This window comes from Sminthopsis crassicaudata, chromosome 2 (assembly GCF_048593235.1).
Source record: "Sminthopsis crassicaudata isolate SCR6 chromosome 2, ASM4859323v1, whole genome shotgun sequence".
NCBI classification, from domain to species: domain Eukaryota; kingdom Metazoa; phylum Chordata; class Mammalia; order Dasyuromorphia; family Dasyuridae; genus Sminthopsis; species Sminthopsis crassicaudata.
Window position 1 is genome coordinate 298,586,505 of NC_133618.1, and position 9,239 is coordinate 298,595,743.

The following is a 9,239-nucleotide window of genomic DNA, read 5'->3' on the forward strand; positions in this document are numbered from 1 at the left end:
CTGATGTTGGTTTGTTTACTATATTTATTTTTTAATTTAATAAAATTTCCTTATTCATCTTTTATTTTAGCAAGTTGAACTTCAATTTTTAATATTTGTGATATGATTACAAATCAACTGGAAGAACATCTGGTGCTCATGGTTGGGTTGTACAATTATAATGATAATGATAATATTACCAAAATTGGTAAATAGTATTGGTACTGCTAATTATTAAAGATATATTTTGATCTTAAACTTAATAAGCCAATGTTTAATAAACTATAAATAAGCCAATCTTGGAGAAACTATAAATCACAAATTACTTCAGTACTGCATCTGGGGAGGATATTAGCCAAACAAAACTATCCCCCCCAAAAAAGGGATAATATTATAATGAAAAAAAATATTAAGATAGATATATTGAGCCAACCGCAAATTTAAGAGGAAACTTCACTAAGTAATAGTAAGACTTGAAATTAGGAGAAGACAATCAAGATTACTTGATGTTGGTAATCCAATTCTAAACTTTATCATTCTATATATGTTTTAATTTTTTTCAAAAATGTTATAAAAGGGAATTTTCAGGAATACCAGAGAGAAGACTGAAGAAATGAGACTTACACATGTACTTTAAACTATATTGCTAAACAAATTCAAATTGAAAACATGACCTGGATATTACTAATCTTATTCTTTTTTTTTTTTTTTTTTTTTTTTTTTTTGAGGCTGGGGTTAAGTGACTTGCCCAGGGTCACACAACTAGGAAATGTTAAGTGTCTGAGAGACCAGATTTGAACTCGGGTCCTCCTGAATTAAAGGCTGGTGCTCTATCCACTGCACCACCTAGCTGCCCCTACTAATCTTATTCTTAAAATATTTAGAAGAGAAGCAAGTTACATAAGTTTCATAGCTATGGGTAAATGATATATCTTTAACCAAATGAGAGATTAGACAAAATGGATAATATTGATTATATTAAATTGAAATGCATAAATCTAATGCAAATAACATCAGAGAGTAAGTAGTTTTATTAAAGAAACTACTAATAACAATAAATTTGCATCAAAGTACTTAGATAATGGCTTGGTGTTCAAGAATAATAGATAATTATATTAAAAAGCATTCTGAAATTATGCAAATAATGTCACTAAAATGTCTGAACCTTTTGACTCAGAGATCCCTCTACTAGACACATATCCCACAGAGGTTATTAATAAAAAGAGTGCACACTTTTTAAAAATCATAGAATTGTAAACAAAGTAGATGTTCATTAATTGAAGAGTGACCTAACATAATGTAATTGGTAATGGTTTATTAATTTGCTGTAAAAATGCAGTCTAATATAACAAGACCCACATGACCTGATGCAAAAAGACAGAAGCAGAGGCATAAAAACAATAAACTGAATAACTAGAATATTGTAAGCTAAGACATAATTAAGGCTAATAAAAATGAATCTCCTGAACTGGTTATGCATTATTTAAATCCACATTGCATATTTCTATTGTGCTGGAACCAATTATGATAACTCACAAGATTATAATTTTAATCAGTGCAAATTTGAATACATGTGACCACATTAGAATATTCATTATGTACATGAATTGGAAAGTATAAACTGCCACAAAACTATTACAACAAAACAAAAAAAGAATGTTGTAAAATTACAAAGAAAAAGACCCTAACAAATATATATATATATATATATGAAGACATCTCCTTCCCTGATTGTATGTGCATATACATGTATACATATATCCACACTCACACACAAGCTACTTTTCAGAGATAAAAAATTAAAATCAGAGCCAAGTTCTGGGAGTGGAATCAAGATGGTGGAGTGAAGCCAGGTTGCTGCTGGAGCTTTCCAAGATTCCCTCAAAAACCACATTGAAATCAAGCCTCTGAATAGAGACTGAAAAAATAAAGCTACTCTCATGCTTAAGGCAGATTAGAAAAAACTTCAAGAAAAGTCAGTTTTACTAAAATGAAAGGGGTGTTCAGCCCTTCAAACTGTGTCTGGAAAATTCCAATGAGAGAATTTTGATCATAGGAGATCATCAATTGAGATCTTCTGTCCTGACTCAGTAGCAGAGCAAACCAGTAGAGCAGTTTCTAGTCCCAAAACAGAAAACACATTGCAAGGCCAGAAAACCAGGCTATTATCTGGAGAGAGAAGATAAAGCTAATCCCTGCTGTGAGAAATACAAGAAACCAAAGGGGCTTCTATGTTCAAAGCTAAGGCTCAAAGAGGCAAAAGAAGCTTGGGAAAATAGTCCCTGTATCCCAGAAGCAGAGCTTGACCTCAAAAGTCACAAAATATGAAGATAAGAAGGAAGGAAGGAAGGAAGGAAGGAAGGAAGGAAGGAAGGAAGGAAGGAAGGAAGGAAGGAAGGAAGGAAGGAAGGAAGGAAGGAAGGAAGGAAGGAAGGAAGGAAAGAAGGAAGGAAGGAAAGAAGAAAGGAAGGAAGGAAGGAAGGAAGGAAGGAAGGAAGGAAGGAAGGAAGGAAGGAAGGAAGGAAGGAAGGAAGGAAGGAAGGAAGGAAGGAAGGAAGGAAGGAAGGAAGGAAGGAAAGAAGAAAGGAAGGAAGGAAGGAAGGAAGGAAGGAAGGAAGGAAGGAAGGAAGGAAGGAAGGAAGGAAGGAAGGAAGGAAAGAAGGAAAGAAGGGAGGGACAGAAGATAGGGAGGGAAGGAAGGGAAATAGAGATGGAATATAAGGAGAGAAGGAAGGAAGGGAAGAAGGAATGAAGGCAGAAAGGAAGTGAAGAAGGGAGGAAGGAAGAAAAAAGGAAAGAAAACAAAATAAATATAAAACAGAAACAGAAAAGAACCTTAACCATAGGAAGTTAATATAGTGACAGGGAAAAAAAAAACATCAACAAAGACTAGTACAAAATGACCACATCAGAAATCTCAAAGAATTATATGAATTGGTCTCAGGCCCAAAGAGATTTCTTGGAAGAGCTCATAAAAAAATTTTAAAAGGCAAATAAGAAAGATAGAGAAGAAGGTGGAGCCAAGGTGACTGAATGAAAGTAGGAACTCATTCAACCTCTCTCCCAAACTGTTCCAAATTCCTTTAAATAATGACTCTAAACAAATTTTAGAATGTCAGAACACTCCTCCCAAAAGGGAGAAGAACATTTTTCACTTGAAAAGAATTTGGAAGGTCAACTGGAAAGGTCTGTGATGTCAAGATGGGAGTCAAAGTGCAGTTCCAGTGCAGGCTGTTCCAGCACAGTCCCCACCCACATTCACCTCCCAGCCCTGGCACTGGATCTCCAGCATAAGTGAGGTGGAACCTCTGAATCAGCCACAGTGCTGGAATCTGCTGGACCTCTCAGCCCAGAAACACCGAGAACTGGGAAGGTCAGTGGAGAAGATCTGTGGCAACAGAGTGAGAGTCCGTGCAATCCAATTCTGGCCCCAATATCAGGGACCAAACATCAGCAAAGCAGAATTCTTAATTTAGCACACTAGATCTTATAGTCACAATAGGGTAAGGACACACCTAATAGCTCTGGGACAGAAAAAACCTTACTCTCATTGTAATTGACTTAAAGGGGATATGACATACTATGACTTACATACTCAACAGAGATAAAGAAATCTAAATTACCTTGCAGGAAATAGGAAGGAAGTGGAATATGGGAAGTGGGGGAGGATGATGAAAGAGAAGGCATATTGAGGGAGGGAGTGATTAGTATGAAAACACTTTTGAGAATGGACAGAGTAACAGGAGAGAAAGAATGAAGGGGGGGGGGAACACAATTAGCAATAATAATTGTAAAAATAATTTCAAAGCAAATATTTCTGCTAAGGCTTCACTTCTCAAACATAGAGGAAAATGAATCAAATTTATAAAAAAATAAGGACTATACCCCAATTGAAAAATGATCAAAAGTTATGATTTATGCTCAAAGAGTTATAAATTCATGTATATCCTTTGACATAAAAATACCGGTACTTTATGTGACTATCAAAAGAGAGTGGAGGGAAAAGAAAATTATCTATGTGCACAAAAAATATTTATTTCAACTCTCTTCTCAGCAAAAAAAAAAAAAAAATAGAAATTGAGGGGATCATAATTTGATTAATGGTTCAATAAATTGTGGTGTGTGTTTATGATGGAATAAGTGGTTTCTTAATTGTAGATGGCAATAAAAGAGAGAACCTGGAAATCAAATAATTTAAAAACAAATACAAAACATTTTTTGTCTTGATTAACTGTAGAAAATATTAAATAAATAAAAAAGGAAAGGTAGAAAAAAATTGGGAAAAGAAATGAAAGGTATGCAAGAGAGAATCAACGGTTTAGAAAAAAAGAAAACCATTCCTTAAAAAATACAATTAACTAAATGCAAAAAAGAAAAAAAAAAAAAAACACTGAAAACAACAACACTGAAAATTAGAATTAATCAAATGAAAAAAGAGAGATAAAAGCTAACTGAATAAAACCATACATTAAAAATTAGAACAAGGCATAATGACTCTATGAGCTATCAAGAATCAGTCAAACAAACTAAATACAATGAATGGAAAGAATAAAGAAAATAAAAAGAATGGAAAAATGCAAAATATCTCATTGAAAAAAATGGCCAGCATTGAAAATAGATTCAGGAGAAAAAAAAAATGTTTTTTTTTAAATTCACCTATTGAAGGCCAAGACCAAAATAAGAGCTTAGAGATCATTAAGGAATATAGTCTTGATATGCTAGTAGCAGAGGTTTAATTGTCCATTAAAAGAATCCACCAATCACCACTAGAAACATATTCCACAAAGAAAACCCCAAAAAACATAATTGTAAAATTCTAGAACTATAATATCAAGGGAAAAAATAATACAAGGTACCAGAAGGAAAAAACAAACAAACAAACAAACAAACAAAAAGAAAGAAATCAAGTATCAAGGAATCACCACCAGGTTTAAACAGGATTTCACAGCTTCTACAATAAAGAATCAGAGGACCTGGTATATTATATTTCAGAAAGACAAGGATCTGGGCTTACAACCAAGAATCAACTACCCACTGAAACTGAGCATCATTTTCCAGATGAGATGACTCATCAATGAAGTAAGAGATTTTCAATCATTTCTCTTGAAAAGACCAGAACTGAACAGAAATTTTGATCTTAAAATACAGAACTCAAGAGGAGCATAGAAAGGAAAACAGGAAAGAAAAAAGAAAAAAAACTTTATTATTTAGAGCATAAACAATTTAAATCGTAGATGAGAAATTTATATTCTTGAGAAATATATCTTTTATTAAGGCAGTTAAAGGGAACATACATAGACATAGGGTATAGGTATAGATTGATGTGATGATATCAAAGAAAAAAATATTAAGGAGTGGAGAAAATATTGTATTAAGATAAAGGGAAAAAAGGAAGGTAATATGATATCTCCTTATGTGGAGTACATAAAGATACCAAAAGACCTATTAAAAGAGAGGGAAAGAAGGGAAGGGGATAAGCATTATCTGAAGCTTAATCTTATCAATTTTGGCTCAAAGATGGAATAACATTCACTCAATTGAGTTTAGAAATTTATCTTACCCTATAAGGAAATATGAGTAGAAAGAGGAAAGGAAAGGAAGGGACTGTATAGAAGGGAGGGCAGAAACTCTAGGAGAAAGGGATAAGAGATGAGAGAAGGGGTTGTAGAAAGGAGGGCAGCTTGAGGGAGAACTGGGTCAGAAGCAAAGTACTACCAAGGAGAGACAGGATGGAAAAAATACAAACATATATACATATACATATACATATATATATATATATATATATACACATATATATATATATACATATACATATACATATATATATATATATATATATATATATATATATATATATATATATATATATATGGGAGAAAATAGGATAGAAGGAAAAAAAATAAACAGCTGGTAATCATAACTGTAAATGTAAATGAGATCAACTCTTCCGTAAAATGGAAGGAAATAGCAGAGTAGATTAAAAACCATAATCCTAAAATATACAAGAAACACATTTGAAACAGACACATACAGAGTAATGGTAAAAGGTTGAAGCAAAAAAACAAAACAAAACAAAAAATAAAAATAGGGGTAGCAATTTTGTTCTCAGGTAAAGTAAAAGCAAAACACAAAACCAAAACAAACCTTTAGATCTAATTTAAAGAGGTAAGGAAAGAAATTGCATTTTGTCAAAAGATACCATACACAATGAAGTGGTATCAGTCCTAAATATATATGTACCAAGTAGTATAATATCCAAATTCTTAGATAAGTTAAGCTAGTTAAATATTGCCTTAATTTCTAATTCCTTGCTATCACTGCTACAAACATAGGTCCTTTTCTCTCTTTACAATGATTCATTCTAATTGTAACACACAGCCTTTATTTTTTTCTCTCTCACTGTTTTTTTACCTGCCTCTCCTCAAGTGTTTTGTTTCTGACCAAACCCTCCTCCAATCTATACCTACCATTTCTCCGTCAGCCCCTTTTCCATTATTTTTATCCTACAAGGTAAGATAGATTTTTTATACCCAATTGGGTGTGTATGTTATTACGTCTTTGCATCAATTTAAATAAGACTGAGGTTCATTCATTTACCCCTCACCTCTCCATTTTCTCCCTCCATTGTATCTTTTTTTCTCATATGATAATGCTGCCTTTGTCTTTCCTTTATTCCAATACATTCCTTTCAATGTCGACTTCCGGCCAAGATGGCGGCGTGGAGGCAGACAGCTGCTTGAGCTCCTATTTTTCTCTCAGAACTTACTTCATGACAAGCCTCTGACTTAATGCTTGACCCAGAAAGAAATCCACAAATAATCACCAAGATAAGACATCCTTGAAAGTCACCAGAAAAGGTCTGTGTTTGCTCGGGGGAGGGTCAATCAGACTGGGCCCAGACTGAGGGCAGGCAGCCAGAGCAAGACAGGCAGCTCACACAGCTCAGACCAGAGTGGGAGGGGTGTGATCTCTGCCATTTCTGTGAAAGGGCTTTTGCCCCAGTGTGGATGCTCTGTCTTGGCAGCAAGCCAGGAGCAGCAGAGAGGGTGTAAACACCGGAGGTGAAGATTAAAACCCCAGAAAGCCAGCTTCTCTCAGAGCCCGGCCACCCCCAACCCCCACCTGGATTGACTCGGTGCGTTCTCGGAGCCTCTGAGTCCAGACTCAGTACAGTCATTGCTGTTCTGTGGCTCTCTGCTGCCCTACCCCCAGTCTGTAGAGGAAGCCCATTAATACCATCCAGCCCCATCCCCCGCAAAACAGACCAATTGTTTCTCTTGTCAGTTTGTTTTCTTTGATTCCTACTCTGACAAAATGAACAAAAAATTCAAAAGGGCTCTAACCATTGACAGCTTCTGTGTGGAGAGGGAGCAGACTTCAAATGCTGAGGAGACTAGGAACACAATGTCCCCAGATGTATCCCCTGGGAGGGATATGAGCTGCTCCTCAATACAAAAGAATCTCATAGAGGAAATCAAAAAGGCTCTCACAAGAGAGCTGGAAGAGAAAAGGGAAAAGGAAAGGGAAGCTTGGCAAGAGAGCCTGGAGAAGTCATCCCATGCATTCAAAGACAGAGTGGATAAAGAAATCAAATCATTGAGAAACAAGATTAGTGAGCTGGAAAAGGTAAACAACTCCAAGGAAAATAGGATTAGTGAGCTGGAAAAAGAAAACAGTTCTCTAAAAAATAAAATGGATAAAATGGAAAAAAATTCCATAGAAGATAAAAACTCAATTGGAAAATTACAAAGAGATATAAAAAAAGTGAGTGAAGAAAATACATCATTGAAAATTAGACTGGAACAAGTAGAAATGAATGACTCAAGGAGAAAACAAGAGGTAGTCAAGCAAAACCAGAGAAATGAAACAATTGAAAAGAATGTCAAGTACCTTACCAGAAAGACAACAGACCTGGAAAACAGATCCAGGAGAGACAATTTGAGAATAATCGGACTCCCTGAAAAATGGGAGGAAAAAAAGAGCTTGGACACCATTTTCAAGGAAATTATCAAAGAGAACTGCCCAGACATTCTGGAAACAGAGGGTAAAATAGGCATTGAAAAAATTCATCGATCACCTACTAAAAGGGACCCTAAAATCAAAACGCCAAGAAATATAGTGGCCAAGTTCAAGAACCATCAAACAAAGGAAAAGATATTGGAAGCTGCTAGAAAAAAGCAATTCAGATATGGAGGATCCACAATAAGGATAACTCAGGATCTAGCAGCGTCCACATTAAAAGAACACAGGGCCTGGAACATGATATTCCAAAAGGCTAAGGAACTTGGTATGCAGCCAAGAATAACTTACCCAGCAAGAATGAGCATCGTTTTCCAGGGAAGAAGATGGACATTTAACGAAATAAATGAATTCCATCTATTTTTGATGAAAAAACCAGACCTACATAAAAGGTTTGATCTTCAAATACAGAACTCAAGAGATTTCTAAAAAGGTAAAAAGAAATCTTGAGAACTATACTTCTGTCAAAAAAATATGTAAAGAACATAAGTACAATTTGTCTTAAAAGCTAGAGGTGGAAAGGAAATTATCTCATAAAGTGTAAAGTGGTGGTACTACATCTCATGAAGAGGCAAAGGTAACCTATTATAGCTGAGAGAAAGAAAGGAGGGAGATGAACATAGCGTGTATCAATAGAAATATTCGATTTATGGTGAAATTTATTCCACTTCATTGAAAAGTGAAAGGGAAGGAGTAAGCTAAGGGGAAGGGAATACAGAAATTTCGAAGAAAAGGGGTAAAATAAGGGGAGGATCTTTAAGGTGGGGGAGGGATCCAAAAAAGGGAGGGCTGTGAAAAGCAAGTGGTGTTCACCAGTTTAATACTGGGTAGGGGGGTAAAAGGGAAGGAAAGGGGAAAAGCATAAGAAGGGGTTAATAGGATGGCAAGCAATATAGAATTAGTCCTTCTAACCATAAAGAGGAAGCAGTTAGCAGATTGGATTAAAAGTCAGAATCCTACTATATGTTGTTTACAGGAAACACACCTGAAACAGGGTGAGACATTCAAACTAAAAGTAAAAGGGTGGAACAGAATCTATTATGCTTCAGGCAAAACCAAAAAAGCAGGAGTAGCCATCCTCATCTCAGATCAAGCAAAAACAAAAATTGATCTAATTAAAAGAGATAAGGAAGGGCATTATATCCTGCTAAAGGGCAGCATCAATAATGAAGCAGTATCAATATTAAACATATATGCACCAAGTGGTGCAGCATCTAAATTCTTAAAAGAGAAATTAA